The sequence below is a fragment of the Talpa occidentalis genome, unplaced genomic scaffold (assembly GCF_014898055.3).
Source record: "Talpa occidentalis isolate TD23 unplaced genomic scaffold, MPIMG_talOcc4v2.1 talOcc4.14, whole genome shotgun sequence".
NCBI lineage: Eukaryota > Metazoa > Chordata > Mammalia > Eulipotyphla > Talpidae > Talpa > Talpa occidentalis.
Window position 1 is genome coordinate 22950279 of NW_023601433.1, and position 17918 is coordinate 22968196.

Below are 17918 nucleotides of genomic sequence, written 5' to 3' on the forward strand. Positions count from 1 at the left end.
AATTGCACATCCTTCTAGTAATACGACTTTAGCCTTTCCATTTCAATATTTTTCCTTAAAAGATGCATATTAGACATAAAAAGGTTGATTTTATTTTTTGGATAATACTTGTTATAAATTGCTTTCTTTGAAGATTACTAATTATATTAGCTTATATCCCTATGTGAATATTAATTACTATTACTAGATACTATAGGATCATTGGTTTTTTCCTTTGCCACTTCTAGTTTATTTTCCTGCTTTTACTTTCAATTGATATGGGTGGAAGTAAGAAAGAAATTTCTTCTTTATAAAGAATAAGTTTCTTCTTTATAAAGAAAATTCATAAGTAGGTGATAGAGAAGAGATGTGTTTTAGATTCCACAGGCCTGGGTTTAATTCCTATCTTTGCCACTTGCTAGGTGTGTGACCTTAGGAACATTGCTTATCATCAGCCAATATGCTCCTCATATGAAAAGGAAGATAATAGCACAATTGACACCTGAACAGCACAACTTAAAAAACTCACAAACTATAGCCTTGAAATATTGAAAATATTCAGAAAAAGTTAGATATGTCATGAATGCATAAATTACATATAGATAATAGTCTGTTTTATCATTTACTACCATAAATTTTATACAAATCTTTTATAAAAAATAAAAGTTTGTTAATACTTACACACTGTACACCATCTGTGTGTACAGACTGTGCATGTGAGGCATTCTTAATCAAAGAAAATGTGAACCAATGTAAAGATGCAGTTTTAAATCATTAGAGCATAAAATTGACTAATATATACTAATGACTGACTAATAATTTAACGTCTACCTCCTGTTTCTATTGCAGTGAGCAGAAGGGGTGGGAGTAAACTTACGCTATCACTCAATATACTGCAATACTGTGAATGCATCTTATCAATTTCTTCATAACTTTTTCTCTTCTCTAGCTTTCCTTATGGTAAGAATGTAAAGAAATACCAAAGATGTGTTAATCAACTGTCTATGGTATCAGTAAGACTTCCAGTCAATAGCAGTCTATAACTAGTTAAAGTTTGGGGGAGTTCAAAAGCATGGATTTTCATTGTGCTGGGTGTCAGCACCCCAACCCCTACAAAGTGCAAAGGTCAACTGTATATCTTTTGAGGATCATTTTGTGTAAGATTGTTGATATAGCACTTAATTTGATGCTTAGCAATGCATTATCAGCATCATTAACTGCAGCTCTGAGTATTGTTACCATTATTATCAATATCACTGTTTTAAGCTTGCAAATAACTTTTACTTACCTAACCTTTAACTGATAACAACAGACTAAGGAAGAAATGGAAAATAATTCATTCAGAGCTTCACCTATTTCAGATAAGTGATCTTGGCATTGTTTCTTGTCCATCAAAGGGCCTTAAATTAGCGGCTTCTACTGTGATGGGTCCCAATGGGACATGATGCCGCCTTTTAGCCTTCAAGTTAAGTTACAGAGATGAATACTTGCACACGTAAATGGTCAATTCTAGAAAGACAGGCAAGGGACGAATTTGGTAGAATAGATCCAAGTAGCTCTCTAAGTAACTTAAGTTCCCAAGGGTGAAGTTATCTCTGCTATTTTAGATCAGCCCTCGCGTTTGCTGCATGCCATGATTCACCAGAGGTCATTCATATTCTCCTCCGGCATGGCATTGATTGCTCTTCTGAAGATCGGGGTGGAAGGACTGCTGACCAGTATGCTCTTCTTCATGGTTATATTAAGTAAGTGTTTACATTAGAATGTTAGCTATCGCTAACCTGAGGATTAAAAGAATTTAACTGCTGCTTCTTCTGTAACAGGTGGGATTTCATAGTTTGGGTAGGCAGTTGTGGAATGGCATTGCGGTAGTCCACAGCATCGGCCAGAAACCAAGCCATGACTAGACTAGTTGGGAGTAGCAGTGGGCACTTTTCGATCTTTATCCTTAGGGATTCTGATGTGATCCACTTCATTCCAGCAAAACTCTACAAAATCATGTCACAAAATCCCTTCACATGTCTGATTTTTCTGACTAGTTATTTGCATTTTGAAAAGTTCATTTTAGCAAAAAATCCTATACTTTCCCCTTAGATGCTATTGCCTATCTTTCCCCCTTGAATTTTCTAAGAACCTAAGCAACACATTCTTTAAATCCATGAGAGACAGTTCTTTTTCACAAGTTGCATGGAGGGCAAATGGTGAAAGGCATGCTGATCATTTTTTTGTCCCCATTGATTCTGTTACTGCAGTGTTGCTCCGGAAACTGCTCTTGTAGTCTGGTCACTATTGACCATTGCTCCCAGGATGCCTCTGCTGATCAGATTCCTCCATCTCCATGGTGATTTCCACTAGGACTTCAATGTCACGACTTTCTTTAGTTCATATACATATAGTCATATGCTCAGCCACTATGTTCTTGCGGCCCCCCCTCCAAGCTTTAGCCACACATACCCTTATCCCCCACTCAAAAACTTAGCCTAGGGAGGGGGTGGAGCAACATGGCGGCGAGGAGACGCTGCGAGTAAGATCTCCCATTAAAAAAAGTTAATAGGGAAGAAAAGCGGCAGGTCCCAGAGAGAACTGGGACACGGAAGATAAACGGGTGACTCCAGCAAACTACCCAAAGAAGAAAGTGGCCATAAAAGAGGACTAGAAGGGAGGGAAGCGTAGAACCCTGCTCCCCTCCCCCGCCCACAGAGGCGGCACTCTCCGACCTGCAGAGAGGAGGGAAACAACACACTAAAACGACCAACAAGAACATAGGACTCAGCAAGCGGGACTGTGCGTGTGCAGCCACCACACCCCGTGAACGGGAGCTGAGGCGAACCCTGCAGGATTCGCAGCGGCGGTGAGTGAACGGCTCCGGGCGCCATTAGAGAAGAACAAAGACCCCGGGAGACGCGCACACAGCCCGGGCTGCCGGTAAGCTTGCGCGGGAAAGCGGCGGCGCGCTTGGCGCGCTTGAAAAGAAAATGCGGACCGGGATCACAGCGGCCCAGGTCCCCGCGCCTGCGACCTAGGCTTGCGGGGAGATGCGCGGAGGTCCTCACTGAGGTGAAGGTCCCTCCCTGAGTAAGCAGGAACCAGGCCCCCAGGCACGGGAGCAGTGCAAAGGCGCCATTCCCGTGCCACTGAACTGGGCTACAGCCCGCGTCCTGGACCTGAGGGCTTTGAACTGAGACCCGGGGCACGAAATTAGGGGCGTGGGTTCCCCACGACGGTGGGGCACAAGGCAGACACAGCACCCCAAAGCTGTTGAGGTTTACCCTACCATTCCCGCTCTGTTCCCTCCCACTGGGTGGGGGGGGCGAAAAACAGCCCCCCAAGGACAATAGGAGAGATCTCTGGCGCCACCTAGCGACCAGGAAAAAAAAGTCACTAACACCCCATAGAACAGGAAATTTCTTAAGACTGCTTGAAAAGGGCAGAAGGCTTCTGGAGGACCCAGTGGCCAGCTGGGAAGTTAGCCCACCCCACGCCAGGCCCCTTCCGACCAGCAGTCTGAGCCCACAGAGGGAGCAGGCACCCACGTCCGGGGCAGACCGGGGGTGCAGAAGAGTGTGCCTGAAACCGGAGGCGCAGGGACTGCATCCCGCTTCGCCATTTTAGAACAGGGACATTGCTTCAGTAAAAACTGCCTAAAACCAGCAGAAAGCTCCCCCAGAAGACAGAGATGGCTCCTGGAAGAGCCAGAGGGGAGCGGAGAAGTTCACCCAAGATGCCAGTCAGTCCGAGCAACACAGTGTCCCAATGCATACGACAAATTAGAAAACAGACAGTAGGGAGTAGAAGAACCACACGCAACCTAACAACCCCTCAGGAAAGAAGCACACCACAAAAAGAAAACCACTCCCCAGATTGCAACGACAGCAACTTGGAAGAACTTCTGAGCCTTCCAGAAAGAGAATTTAAAATTGCCATGATTAAAAAAGTGATAGATCAGAAGAAGGAAATAGAGTCCCTAAAGAGGGAAATAAAAGAAATGCAGGAAATCAAAGAATTAATGGAGGAACTAAAGAACTCTGGGAAAAACAATGAAAGCAGAATAGATGAAATGGAAGAACGAATAAGTACTCTTGAAGACACAGAAATAAAAAGAACCAAAACAGAAAAGGAAAGAGAAGTACGAAGGAAAAAGAATGAAGAAAGACTTCGGGAACTATCTGACTCCATGAGGAAAGGAAACATAAGAGGTATAGGAATTCCAGAAGGAGAGGAGAGAGATGTAGGAACAGAGAAAATATTCCAGGAGATAATTGAAGAGAACTTCCCAAATACGAAGAAGGTGCTGAAAATTGATGTACAAGAAGCAAGAAGAACACCAAACTTCCACGACGAAAGGAAAAACACAGCAAGACACATAATAGTAAAGCTCCCAAGAATCCAGGACAAGAGAAAAATAATGAAGCTGACAAGAGGGAAGACACAGATAACATTCAAAGGAAAACCAATCAGGCTGACATCAGACTTCTCTGAAGAAACACTACGGGCAAGGAGAGAGTGGAGGGACATAGTCAACAGACTCCAAGAAAACAGATGCCAACCAAGAATACTCTATCCCGCAAAGCTCTCTATCCTCCATGAAGAAAGAATATGGACCTTCCCAGACAAAGAGAAACTCCGGAATTTCATTACGACTAAGCCCCCACTCCAAAAAATACTACAAGGAATCCTAAAGCCAGAACCTCAGAGGGACGAATAACAACGAAAGAAGACCAGAAAAAAAAAAGTTATTAAAAGAATAAATAAATAAAATCAAAGGAAAGACAAACATAATGGCAAATACAGATGCCAACATATCAATATTAACTCTAAATGTAAATGGACTAAACTCTTCAATAAAAAGACACAGAGTTGCAGCCTGGATTAAGAAACAAAACCCAACCTTTTGCTGTCTCCAGGAAACACATTTAGCTACAAAAGATAAAAATAGGCTCAAAGTCAAAGGATGGAAAACAATCCTATAAGCAAATGGGCCAAAAAAGAAAGCAGGAACAGCTATACTTATATCAGATAAAACAGACTTCAAACTCAAAAAAATAAAAAGAGACCCCAATGGTCACTACATTATGATTAAGGGGACAATACTTCAAGAAGAAATAACACTCATTAACATACACTCACCAAACGAAAGAGCACCAAAATATATCAGACAACTGTTGTCCTCTCTGAAAACAGACATCAGAGAAAACACATACGTAGTCGGAGACTTCAACACACCACTATCAACAATGGATAGATCAACAAGACAAAAAATAAGTAAAGAAACTAAAGCTCTAAATAAGGACCTAGAGCATTTGGGCTTAACAGACATCTATAGAACACTAAACCCAAAAAAAAAAACGGAGTACACATTTTTCTCAAGCGCACACGGATCATTCTCCAGGATTGATCACATACTGGGGCACAAGACAAACATCAACAGATACACCAAGATTGAAATCATACCAACCATCTTTTCTGACCATGAAGACATCAAACTAGAAATAAATCATAAAAAGAAGGCAAGGAACTATCCTACCTCATGGAGATTAAAAACCACACTACTGGAAGACCACTGGACTAACGAGGAGATCAAAGAAGAAATTAAAAAATTCTTTGAATTGAATGACAAGGAGGACACCAATATCCTAAATGTATGGGATGCAGCAAAAGCAGTAATAAGAGGAAAATATATAGCAATAGAAGCTCACATCAAAAAACAAGAAAGAACTCAAAGAAACAACCTAATCTTGAAGCTCAAAGATCTAGAAAAAGAACAACAAAAAAACCCCAAAACCAGTAGAAGAAAAGAAATAATAAAAACCAAAGCAGAAATAAAGGAAATTGAAACTAAAAAAACAATCCAAAAGATCAATGAAACCAAGAGCTGGTTCTTTGAAAAAATAAATAAAATAGACAAACCCCTAGCCAGGCTCACAAAGGAAAAAAGGGAGAAAGCACAAATACACAGGATCATCAATGAAAGAGGAGAAATCACAACGGACACAGCAGAAATCAAAAGAATAATCAGTAACTACTATGAACAGTTATATGGAAACAAGTTCAACAATCTAGAGGAGATGGACAAATTCCTACAACTCTACAATCACCCAAAGCTAGATAAAGAAGAAATAGAACACCTAAACAGACCAATTACAAGCAGCGAAATTTAAATGGTAGTCAAAAACCTCCCCAAAAACAAAAGCCCAGGACCTGATGGATTTACAAATGAATTCTACCAAACATTCAGAGACGAATTAGCGCCTATCCTTCACAAACTCTTCCAAAAAATTGAGAAGGAAGGGACAATACCAAACACGTTCTATGAAGCCAATATTACACTAATACCAAAACCGAACAAGGACAACACAAAAAAGGAAAACTACAGGCCAATCTCCCTAATGAACACTGATGCAAAAATCCTCAATAAAATTTTAGCTATCAGAATCCAACAATGTATCCATAAGATAATTCACCACGACCAAGTTGGATTCATTCCAGGGGCACAAGGATGGTTTAACATCCGAAAATCAATCAACGTTATCCAACACATCAACAAAAAGAAATATAAAAACCATATGATAATATCAATAGATGCGGAGAAAGCTTTCGACAAACTGCAACACCCATTCATGATAAAAGCCCTTGAAATTCTTGGGATACAAGGAACATACCTCAACATCATAAAGGCCATCTATGACAAGCCAACAGCCAGTATCATTCTCAATGGTGAAAAGCTGAAAGCAATTCCATTAAGATCTGGAACAAGACAAGGATGTCCACTCTCACCACTGCTTTTCAATATAATACTGGAAGTCCTAGCCAGAGCAATAAGACAAGAGAAAGACATCCAAGGAATCCAAATAGGAAAAGAAGAAGTGAAACTATCACTATTTGCAGATGATATGATAATATACATAGAGAACCCCAAAATCTCCACAGAAAAACTAATTCAACTCATCAATCAATTCAGTAAAGTACAGGATACAAAATCAACACGCAAAAGTCAGTAGCCTTCCTATACACAAACAATAAATCTGAAGAAGAAGAAATCAAAAAAAAACATCCCTTTTATTATTGAAACAAAAAAAAAATCAAATATTTGGGAATAAATCTAACAAAAGAGGTAAAGGACCTATACAAAGAAAACTATAAAACACTGTTAAAAGAAATAGAAGAAGACACAAAGAAATGGAAAGACATCCCCTGCTTATGGATTGGAAGAATAAACATTATTAAAATGGCCATCCTACCAAAAGCAATATACAGATTCAATGCTATTCCAATCAAAATCTCAATGGCATTCTTCAAAGAAATAGAACAATTATTGATGAAATTTATATGGAATCACCAAAAACCCCGAATAGCCAAAGCTCTACTGAAAAAAAAGAAGGAAATGGAGGCATCACACTCCCAGACTTCAAACTATACTACAAAGCCATAATCATCAAAACTGCATGGTATTGGCACAAGAACAGACATACAGACCAATGGAATCGAATAGAAAATCCAGAAATAAGCCCACGGATTTATGGTCAACTACTCTTTGACAAAGGAGCAAAGACTATGCATTGGAGCAAAGAAAGTTTGTTCAATAAATGGTGCTGGGAAAACTGGGTTGCTACATGCAAAAGAATGAAGCTTGACCACTACCTCACACCATACACAAAAATCAACTCAAAATGGATTAAAGAACTAGACATAAGACCTGAAACCATAAAATACATAGAAGGAAATATAGGCGAAACACTACGGGATCTGCACATCAAAGACATCTTTACAGACACATCACCCAAAGCAGTGATAGTGAAGGCAAAGATAAACAGCTGGGACTACATCAAATTAAAGAGCTTCTGCACAGCAAAAGAGACAATAACAAAAACAAAGAGAAATCCCACCAACTGGGAGACCATTTTTGCACCCAACACTAATGATAAAGGACTGATCACAAAAATCTGCAAAGAGCTGATGAGACTCAGCGACAACAAAGAAAATATTCCAGTCAAAAAATGGGCAGAAGAGCTAAAAAGAAACTTCTCTGAAGAGGAAATGCAAATGGCCAACAGACATATGAAAAAATGTTCAACATCACTTGTAATCAGGGAAATGCAAATCAAAACTACCATGAGATACCATCTCACACCAGTGAGAATGGCACATATTAAAAAAACTAGCAACAACAAATGTTGGCGAGGGTGTGGAGAAAAAGGAACTCTTCTGCGTGGTTGGTGGGAGTGCAAACTGGTCCAACCACTATGGAGAGCTGTGTGGAGATTTCTGGACCTGCTAAACATAGAGCTTCCATATGATCCAGCAATTCCACTCCTAGGTATTTACCCAAAGGACACAGAAACATCAATTCCAAAGAGCACCTGCACCCCTATGTTTATAGCAGCAGATATTTACAATAGCTAAGCTTTGGAAACAACCCAAATGCTCAAAAATAGATGACTGGATCAAGAAGATGTGGTACATATATACCATGGAATATTACTCAGCATTCAAAAAAGATAAACACATGCAATTTGCAGCAACATGGATGGCGCTGGAAGGGATCATGCTCAGCGAAATAAGCCAAAAAGAAAAAGAAAAATACCGGATGGTCTCACTCATAGCAGGAATCTAGAAATCTTAAATAAGGGACCAGGAAAATGAATATAAGAAAGTGAAAATCAAAATCAACAAAAAACTATGAGCCAGAGACACTTTTTGGGGTGTGGGGGGCGGGAGGGGAAGGATTGGGGTCAGAATGGGGCATTTGCAATTGTATGGGGGAATATAAAAATAAAATTTATTATTTAAAAAAAAAAACAAACAAAAAAAAAAACTTAGCCTACACCTTGACCGTGAATTACCCTATGAGGGTCTTGTCTGTCTTTTTAGTTAGCAGATATTATTTGGACCCAATCTCAGCTATCAGAGAAGTTGAAGCAGTGGTGCAGGAAGTGCTAAGATTATCCTTTCTCTTTTGGTACCAGATCTGTACCCCAAAGCTGCTTTACATCCTGTGGGACAATTTTTATAAGTTGTGGAAAGTGCCATATTGTCCTTCTCAGAGTAGTGGGTGCTAACTGGTTCATTAAGGTTAATCCCTCAAATGATCTGTTTTTCATAATAGTGAAAACCCCCCAAGTGACTTGTATCTGTGTGAAGTTTCAAATATTTTTCAGAATCTCCTTCACAAGGAGGTAATTCAGTGGAATGGTTAGTTGGTTGTTAGGAAAGCTAAACCCCATCTGTGACTCTTCAATTTCCATGTATTATAAAAGCAGGTTGTGTATTCCAGGTAAGTTGGATATGAACCTGGGGATTACATATCATTCTAAGGATGATCTACTAATTATGAATTTGAAGAGGTAGAAAAGGAATAGAACTAGTCAAACCCAGGCTTGAATTTTTAGTTTTCTGTTCTTCATGTGATTGGTTATGGGGGAAAATTATGTTATCTAATGAGGTGATATATTTATAAATATAGTTACAAATTCTATAGTAGCTGAGATGCCTTTGAATTCTAAGCCCCAGGGGAAGAGCCATTCACTAGCCAAAATATAACATTTGGTTGTTAGAACTATAAAAAAAGCACACATTTAATGAAGTTTGGTATCCCAAGTTCTTCTACCAGTAAAGTTCAAAAAGAAATTATTTCATTGCTTCAGTATTTCTCTGAGCATTAGTTTTTTGTTGTTGTTGTTGTTGTTTTGGGGGTATGGTGGGTATATTAAATTTCCTAATAACTCTGTGAATGGGACAGCCAGATATCTGTTTTAGAGGGGAAAAGGGAGGCAAAGGGAAGTGGTTTGTCCAGGATCAGATGGCTATTTGAAACTTGACATAAAGATGCTTTCCATATTTTAATCTAACTCTAATCTCTGCACTCTACAGCCCCTTTTCACCTTTAAGTTACCTGTTTGATTAAAAACAAATTGTAGCTCTTACACATTTGAAGTGTGTGGGATAATTAAAATTTTGATATTTTCTGTTATTACCTGAAATATTCTAAGAATAAAAATGTTGTTCACATGTGGACTTCTATTGAATCCTGGACCTGCAACATGAGGGTGAGGGAAATCAGACATGGGGGACTGTCATGTCCAGCATGCAGTGAATCTTTATTGTCTTAGTGCTCATTATATACTTTCTCAGAGTGCATTAGGCATAACATCAATGTGCACCATAAAATGACAGCTGAAATGATTAACTATTTTTCTTTGCTGCTGATATTTGCCTACTCTCGACTTTTAAGTGCCAGGTGGTCAGCTCCTATATGTAATCTGATTGCTCATTAGCTAGAGCAGAGGAGTTTTGCTCCTAATTGGTTTTTGGCTGTGGAGATACTGAGGCATGAGCCTACACAGATCACTTTCGGGGCACTCAACAGCAGGTCCAGTCACTCAGAGGTTTTCCTCCGTGATGCATGAGTTTTCACATGCCTTAGAGTCTCAGGTCAAGACCCTTCTGCTCACTGTGCAGGGTTTCTCTCAACATTCACATAAGTATTAAAATTAGCCATTTTATTAATTTCCTTTCTTTACATATAGCAATCACAAAATAATACTTGACCATAAAAGTGGAAAGGACCAACAGAACAAAAAGAATGAAAACGAAAAGGAAGAAATGAAGGAAAATGATAAAAAGAAGGAAGAGAATGATCTAGGTAAGACTTCAGATAGTGAATTACTCTTGGTGGTGCTACCACAAAGGAAAAAATAAGAATACAGGAATTTTGATAATGAAAGAGCAATGAAAAAGATGTACAAATTGCCTGTATACTTAAAATTTCTTAATTGCTTTGTTCTTCAGAATTAAAGAAATTACATGTAGTCATTTGAAATCTGAGACAGTATTGCCTTTCCAAAAAAAAGTTCTTAAAATTTAAGTTTGTATATATTTCCTCTAATCACATTCAAACAAATAGGACTTGTTTTAAAATATGTTTATTTTTATAGATTTATTTTTATTTATACAAGAACTGGGGTACAGGGCAGAGGTGTGGGAGGGTGAGAGGATTCACCAGAGACAGAGCGGGAGCAGAACAGGCAGATGGACCAAAGACAGTACCGAGGGGAGCCGCGGGTGAGACAGGAGAGGCCTGCCTGCTGCGCCATGTGGGAATCTTCCTGACTGGATGGGAATCGAACCCGTGCTGCAGAGGCTGTGGACAGCTCTACAGTGCTGTGCTTAACCCACTGCACCACCAGTGAGGCCCCTAAACTATGTTTCTAGTTTTATAAGAAATTAAGGGAAGAATTAGAAATCAGTATTCTATAATCAGTATGTTATTATACATATGTGATAGTTGTATTTTTACATAATTATTCCAGTTACCTGTTGGTGTCACAACTATTATAAAGAGGAATTAAATAAACCCTGCTTAGTTGAAGAAAATTGACTATGTGAGCCTTTCATTTTCTTTACAGGAAATTTTATGCTATAGAACATATTGTCACTCATCAGTATTCTTTATTTTTAAATTCTTTTTAATATAGAGTTGTTACTTGTTTCATATTATTTCCTGATATCCTTGTTTCATCTGTATCTTTTATGCATTTAGTTGAATGGACAGAAGTACACACATTTTCAGGACCAGGATCAAGCACAGATTCAAGTAAAGGTATTCTGTGAAATATCATGTGGACAGTAATTATGTCTGACATATCAACCCTCAAGATAAGAATTTCATTTCATGTGGTTGTGTCAGAGGTTCCCTAACCACACCAGCTCAGGTTATTCACTGAACTGGCAGGACTCAGCATATAGTAGTTTTCATGCATGTGATTGATTTTTTAACATTTATTCATTTATACAAGAACTGGGGTACAGGCCAGAGGTGCAGGAGGGTGAGAGAATTCCCCAGAGACAGAGCAGAAAGCAGAACAGGCAGACGGACTGAAATACACTGCTGAGGGGAGCAGCGGGCAGGACAGGAGAGGTCTGCTGTACCATGTGGGAATCTCCCTTCCTGGCCAGGAATCAAACTGGCACTGCAGAGGCTGCGGACAGCTTCACAGTGCTGCACTCAACCCGCTGTGCCCCTGGGGAGGGGAGGCCCCTCATGCTTGTGATTTATTATAGTGAAAGGATGCAAGGAAAACTCAGCAAAGTGAAAAGGTGTCTGGGGCAAACTCTGAAGGAAAACAGGTGCAAGTTTTAAGTGTCTTTTCCCTGTGGCATTCTCAGAATGTGCCTAGTTCCTCCATCTCAAAATATGACAGCACATGTAAAGTTGGTGTCTGCCAGCCCCAGTGCTCCAGTGTTTTGCTGTAGCCTAGACATCCTCTCCCTAGCATGTACTGAAATTCCACTTCCCCAGAAAGAAAGCAAATGTTCAGCAGAAACCACATTGCTTGTACTCCTAATTTAGCGCAATTGGGGAATAGAAGGAACCTTCCCCAAATCCACTTTCCCAGACACCCACCAAGGGTCAGCCATTTCAAGCAGGAATTTCTAAGGAGAGCAGTCTCAGGCTCACTGCCTGAAATCTTTCTAGTAGTTATGCTAACCTTAATGTTTGGCTTTATCTTAAAATTTTATTTTAATAGGCAATATAAAGATATAAAATGGTATTAGTTTCAGTTGCATCATCCACCTTAAATTACAGTGCTGGTTACATTTTTGATTGTTGATGAGTGCTTAACATATATTTATACAGAAACTACTGTGGTTATTATAGATAATTACAATGTATTCTTTATATTCTCTTACTCTCTCAGGATAATTCTGAGACAAAATAAGCATTGCAAGTTCTGATTTAAAATTAAAATAAAAATTGCTTATTAGGCAGATGATCTAATTTGATTCTTATGATGCTGAATCCCATTGTAATTAGAAAACAACATAGTCAATAATATTTATCAGATTTTGCCTCTTAAGTTTAAAATTAAAAGAGCTTATTTTATATATATTCATGTACATCAGCTAGGGAGATAATACCCATATTTGCTTACTTTATTCTCATTTTTGAAGTGACTGTGCCTTGATAAATTATTATGTGGTAGTAGCAGGTCAGAGGAAACCCTTTGGAAAAAAAAAGTCTTTAGAAAAGGTTTAGGTTTACAGCAAACCTGAGCAGAAAGTACAGAGTGCCTGTATATCCTGGCTCCCAAACATGTGCAGCCAAATGTACTGTTAACATCTTGCACCACAGTTGTACCTTTATAAAAATGTGTGCGTCTACACTGACTCATCATTGTCACCCAGAAGTCATAATTAATTGTAACACTAGGGTTCCCTCTCAGTGCTGTGTATTTTATGTATTTTGAAAAATGTATATTGACATGGATCCACAATTGTTGTATTTTACAGAATACAGAATAGTTGCATTGCTCTAAGTATCCTCTGTGCTCTGTCTACTCATCTCTCCCTTCTTTCTAACCCCTGGATACCACTGATCTTTTTACTGTCTCCATAGTTATGCCTTTGTCAGAATTTCATATATATGGTACCACACAGTTTCATATATTTGATATCATACAGGTCATATCATATCATATCATACAGCTTACAGTATTATACAGCTTATATATCATACAGCTTACATATCATATATCATACAGCTTACAGTTCACATCATATCATATCATATCATACAGTAGATCATATCATACAGCTTAAAATGTTCGCATTTAAGATGTTCCTTGTTCTTTATGGTTTTTGCTGCTATTCATAAGCATAGCATGTGACAGTAATGCCTTACAAACTAAAAATCCTAATTTCTATAAATGTTGGATGTATAATGGGGAGGGTTGAGAAATATGATATCATTCACTACTATGCAGCATTAACTGAACCATCCTGCTCTATGAAGTATATCCAGAGAGACTATTTATGGAAGGAGATAGTCTCCACAGGCTGTACTTTATCAAACTAGAGTCACAGTCTGAAAGTGTTTCCTGTTTTTCCTGCTGCATTGTATAGTGTCTCTAGACCAAGTTTCCTTGGTTTTTTAAATTGACGACATATCATTACTTTACATCCTTGTTTGTTTTCTCACAATGTAGGTTTTCTTCTCTCAGATGTGGTCAGTATAGTTTTCCTGCCACCAAAGCACCCATAGTCCTCCATCATAGTCCATGTTTTAATGTAAACCAAGTGGTGTTGTCTGAAAACCTGGAGAAGTTGTGTTATGTCACAGCAAAATTATTTTACTCTCATCTAAGTATTTCTATTGGTGGCTATCCAGAAGAATCATGCTATTTAGGTTTGACATTGTCAGTTTATGATGCTGATTCTGCTAATGATACCATTTTGTGTCAGTTCTATAGGTTTGACTAGAATTATGCTCACTGTAAATAGCAATTCACTGTTGGTACTAAATGTCATTAAATATACTTTGATAAGTGATATCAGATGTCTTGCTGTTCATAAATATAAAGGAGGGGGGAGCCCAAGAGTTCTTTTCTAGTATTGTCTCCAAGTTGGTCCCTAAGGAATATTTGTTAGCTGTCTTATGCTCTTAATATTCTATACATTTTCTACTGTTGATTAAAATGTGTTTTTTCCTTTACTAGCAAAAAAAGAATTCTCACAAGGACACTCTTAAGAGGTAGGATTTTACAGATTTTAAAAATGTCTCAATTGATGGAATGCAGAGAAAAGCAATCAGTATTCGTTGAGTGTTTTATTTCAGGCTAGACACTGTGTTATGTGCTTCCCATTTGTTAACTCATATAGTTGTTTCAATAGCTTTGCAAAGTAACTGCTGTTCCAGCCCACCACTTTTTACCAATTAGGCAACTGTGCTTCAGGAAGCATCGCATGTGACAATAATGCCTTACAAACTATATGGTTTGTAAGGCAAACTTAGTTCATCCACGATTCCATAGTTAAGAAGGTATTTGCTCCATGACTTGACCATTAGCCTGCCTGGCTTCCCTGTCCATTCTCTTGTCCCTAGGTACTTGTGCAGCTCTGGCATGAGTATATAGACCCAACGCAAACCAACTCAGAAAGTTCAATTTAGTTATGTGCTAATTTTTATTTTCAGGTTTCCCTAAGAAGCTGGCTTAGTCCAGGCATTTGCCCCAATACATTTAACAATGGCAGTGGTAACTAAAACTTTGCACTTACCATCAAAAGTTTTAGGGTAGATCTCAGCTATGGTCATAGACTGCAGTTTTACATCAGCAAGACTCAATCATGTAGGTCTTCTTAGGTGTAAGATATTTTATGGTCCTTGAGGTAAATGTTCTTCTTTAGGTGAAGATGATCTGTGGTTTATAGAACAGCTTATGTTAACCTCAGCATCTATTTAGAGGATATTTCTCATGGATTTCTATACTTTTGTGACTTCATAGTTTGGTGTAATCATTAGGCTAGTAGCCTTGGCTAGTACTCTGTAGTCTTTCATTTTTGGTATACCCTTTTTATTCTTTTCCATAACTTTTCTATAAGTTCCATAAGCTTTTCTTGATTTTTTTTTTTTAACTTTCTTCTGCTGTTCTTGATGATTGTTTTGTTCAATTTTCTCGTCTACCAGGGAGTTATTCTCCAATTTCCTATAGCAAAATAAAAAAGCATGTAGAATTTCAGAATTTTAAAGAATCTTAGAGATTCAGTCAATCAAATGCCCTGTGTTATCTTCTGAGCCAAATAGCTTTTCAAATGAATAATTGAAATTCAAAGAGATTAAATGATTTCTTTGGGTATGGCATATGGCAAAAATGAGATTTAAACTCAGATTGTTCCTTTTTATTTATTTATTTTTAAGGATCATTTATTTATTTTTAAAGATTTTATTTTTATTTATACAAGCACTGGGTACAGTCAGAAGTGCGGGAGGGTGAGAGAATTCACCAGAGCCATAGCGGGGAGCAGAGCAGACAGAAGGACCAAAGTACACTGCTGAGGGGAACAGCGGGCAGCAGGAGAGGTCTGCGCGCCATGGGACCCTCCTCCGGTGGCCGGGGAGCAGCCTGGGATCGAACCGGGCTGCAGAGGCTGCGGGGCAGCTTTGCAACCCAGCGCTCAACCGCTGCCACTGGGGAGGCCCAGATTTTTCCTTTTTAAAAGAGATTGTCTCTAGGTGAGTTTTTAATAAAAGAGAGGGGAATTGGATCTAGTGAACACAATGGAAGAAGATAAGAATGAATTAGCAGAGGCGGCCAAACTTCAATACCACCACCGAGTTGATAGGAATAAGGGTTTTAGAAAAGAGTTACAAAATATTGGAGTTTATGCAAATTATATAAAGAGAAACTACAGGAACAAGTATGTTGGGAATATTAAGTAGAGGCATATTAAATAGAAAGTTTAAGGAGAGTAAATAGTTTGCTGCTTTTTTGTTGAATTGAGGGAACTAGCATACTTCATTTATAAAACACATAAAACAATATGAGCCACCAGGAAGTGTCTCTGTATAGAAAATAGGATTGTGATCCTCCTCCACCCCAAGTGACAGAAGCTGCCTTAGATCCCCCACACCTACCACGGTAGTTGAGATTACTAACCTACACAGATCTTTCACCTAAGGCAGGTGTTTCTTAGTCTCGGCCTCTCTTTCCATTTCACCGATGTCCCTGTCCATGTGCTGGCAGGGTTGCATGGAGCTAGGATGACTGTCAGGTCAGTCACAGGGCCTCATCTGACTGCTTGATCACAGGCCTGTGTTGGTAGTGAGTGCATAAGCTTGTTTCGCTTATTTCCAGCAGCAGGGAAATGACCTACTCTTGGTCATTTGAGCCCAGCCCAGCCTTGTTTCTGGAATCTGTGCCATCATAGGTTGAAGATTTAGAGGTTGGAGACTGCCACTGAGCCTGGTAGATGTGGGGGAATGGGAGCCCTGTAGTAAGGGAGATATTTAAATTGTATGCAAGGGAAATAGTGGCAGAACTCAGGACATTGTCTTTGCAGTAGTCTCTCTCCTTGGGTATCTGATTACTTATGAACATTTTTAAAGGCTTGCAGTTTATGGGGACCTGAAAAAGGCAGGACCTATATAGGAAAAAATAATCATAATTTATAATTTTAATGTTTTAATTTCTCTGAGATTAGTAATTATTCTTTTGACTTCAGTACATTTAGTTTTCAAACATTTTAGGGACTCCCTATACAATTTCAGAGTGAAGGGAAGGAATGAATCCTAATAAGTGGTTTGCATGCTGAAGGAATAAGACTGCCATTTTTGACTGACATAGATTGGTCTTTGAACCAAGGACAGGTTTGAAGAAGAAACAGTATACCTTTCTTCTTTCTTTAGGTTATCAGTTTATTGTAGTTCAGATAATAAAAAGTTATGCCATCTATTAATTGGATTTTCAATGTAACCATCAGTACTTTTGTAAGAACTACTTTTTTCTCAGAAGCTCTAATTTTTTTGTTATGGGCACAAGAATGGAATTTTATTGGACATTTACAGGCTGGGGGAAATAGAGGTAGAAATAGATACAAAAGTTTTTTTTGAAAAAAATAAATGATCCAAATTTGAATTATATAAAGAAAATTGATTTAGCATGTAGGTAGCCGAAGTTTCACTTGATTTTTCAATGTAGAAATGAAATTTTTGTTGTATATTTTATCTCTAAAGGCGTCCCATGAAACTAAACTTTGATGATTCGTGTTCTACATTATCCAAAATCGTAGATTTTGAAACTAAGGTAATGTGAGCTTTGTGAAATGTTCTGCTGTATTTCGTTTCCATTTAGTATCTCAGTGTGGCATTCATTCATTCATGAATTATTGCCCCATTGGTTTCCTTTTTCTTTCTGTCTTGAAAGAAGCTGACTTTATTAATAAATTGTTTTAATGTTTATTGGGTAAATTTGATTATAACACTGTATATATTCTATGGATATAGTTTCACACCTCAAAAATGTATGTTATTATACCACACCCACCACTAAAGCCCCTAAATCCTGCACCATATTCACTGGGCCTCATCTGCACTTCACTTCCTCTCTGCCCCTCTGGTAGCCTTGTTTCTATTGTCATTTTAAGGGTTCATTTTGGTTTGTTCTCTT

General features: G+C 38.5%; 1 long non-coding RNA gene across 5 annotated transcripts in view; it reads left to right on the forward strand.

Annotated features, from left to right (window-relative positions):
* LOC119244413 (uncharacterized) overlaps positions 1–17704 on the forward strand; it is a 68840-nt gene extending 51136 nt beyond the window's left edge. For all 5 annotated transcript variants that reach the window (XR_005125000.2, XR_005125001.2, XR_008551718.1 and 2 more), the window contains 5 exons: positions 1587–1724; positions 10503–10618; positions 11516–11575; positions 14472–14506; positions 17486–17704. This is a non-coding gene — a long non-coding RNA (uncharacterized LOC119244413). The remainder of the gene's footprint in view (positions 1–1586; positions 1725–10502; positions 10619–11515; positions 11576–14471; positions 14507–17485) is intronic.
* The last annotated feature ends 214 nt before the right edge of the window (positions 17705–17918 follow it).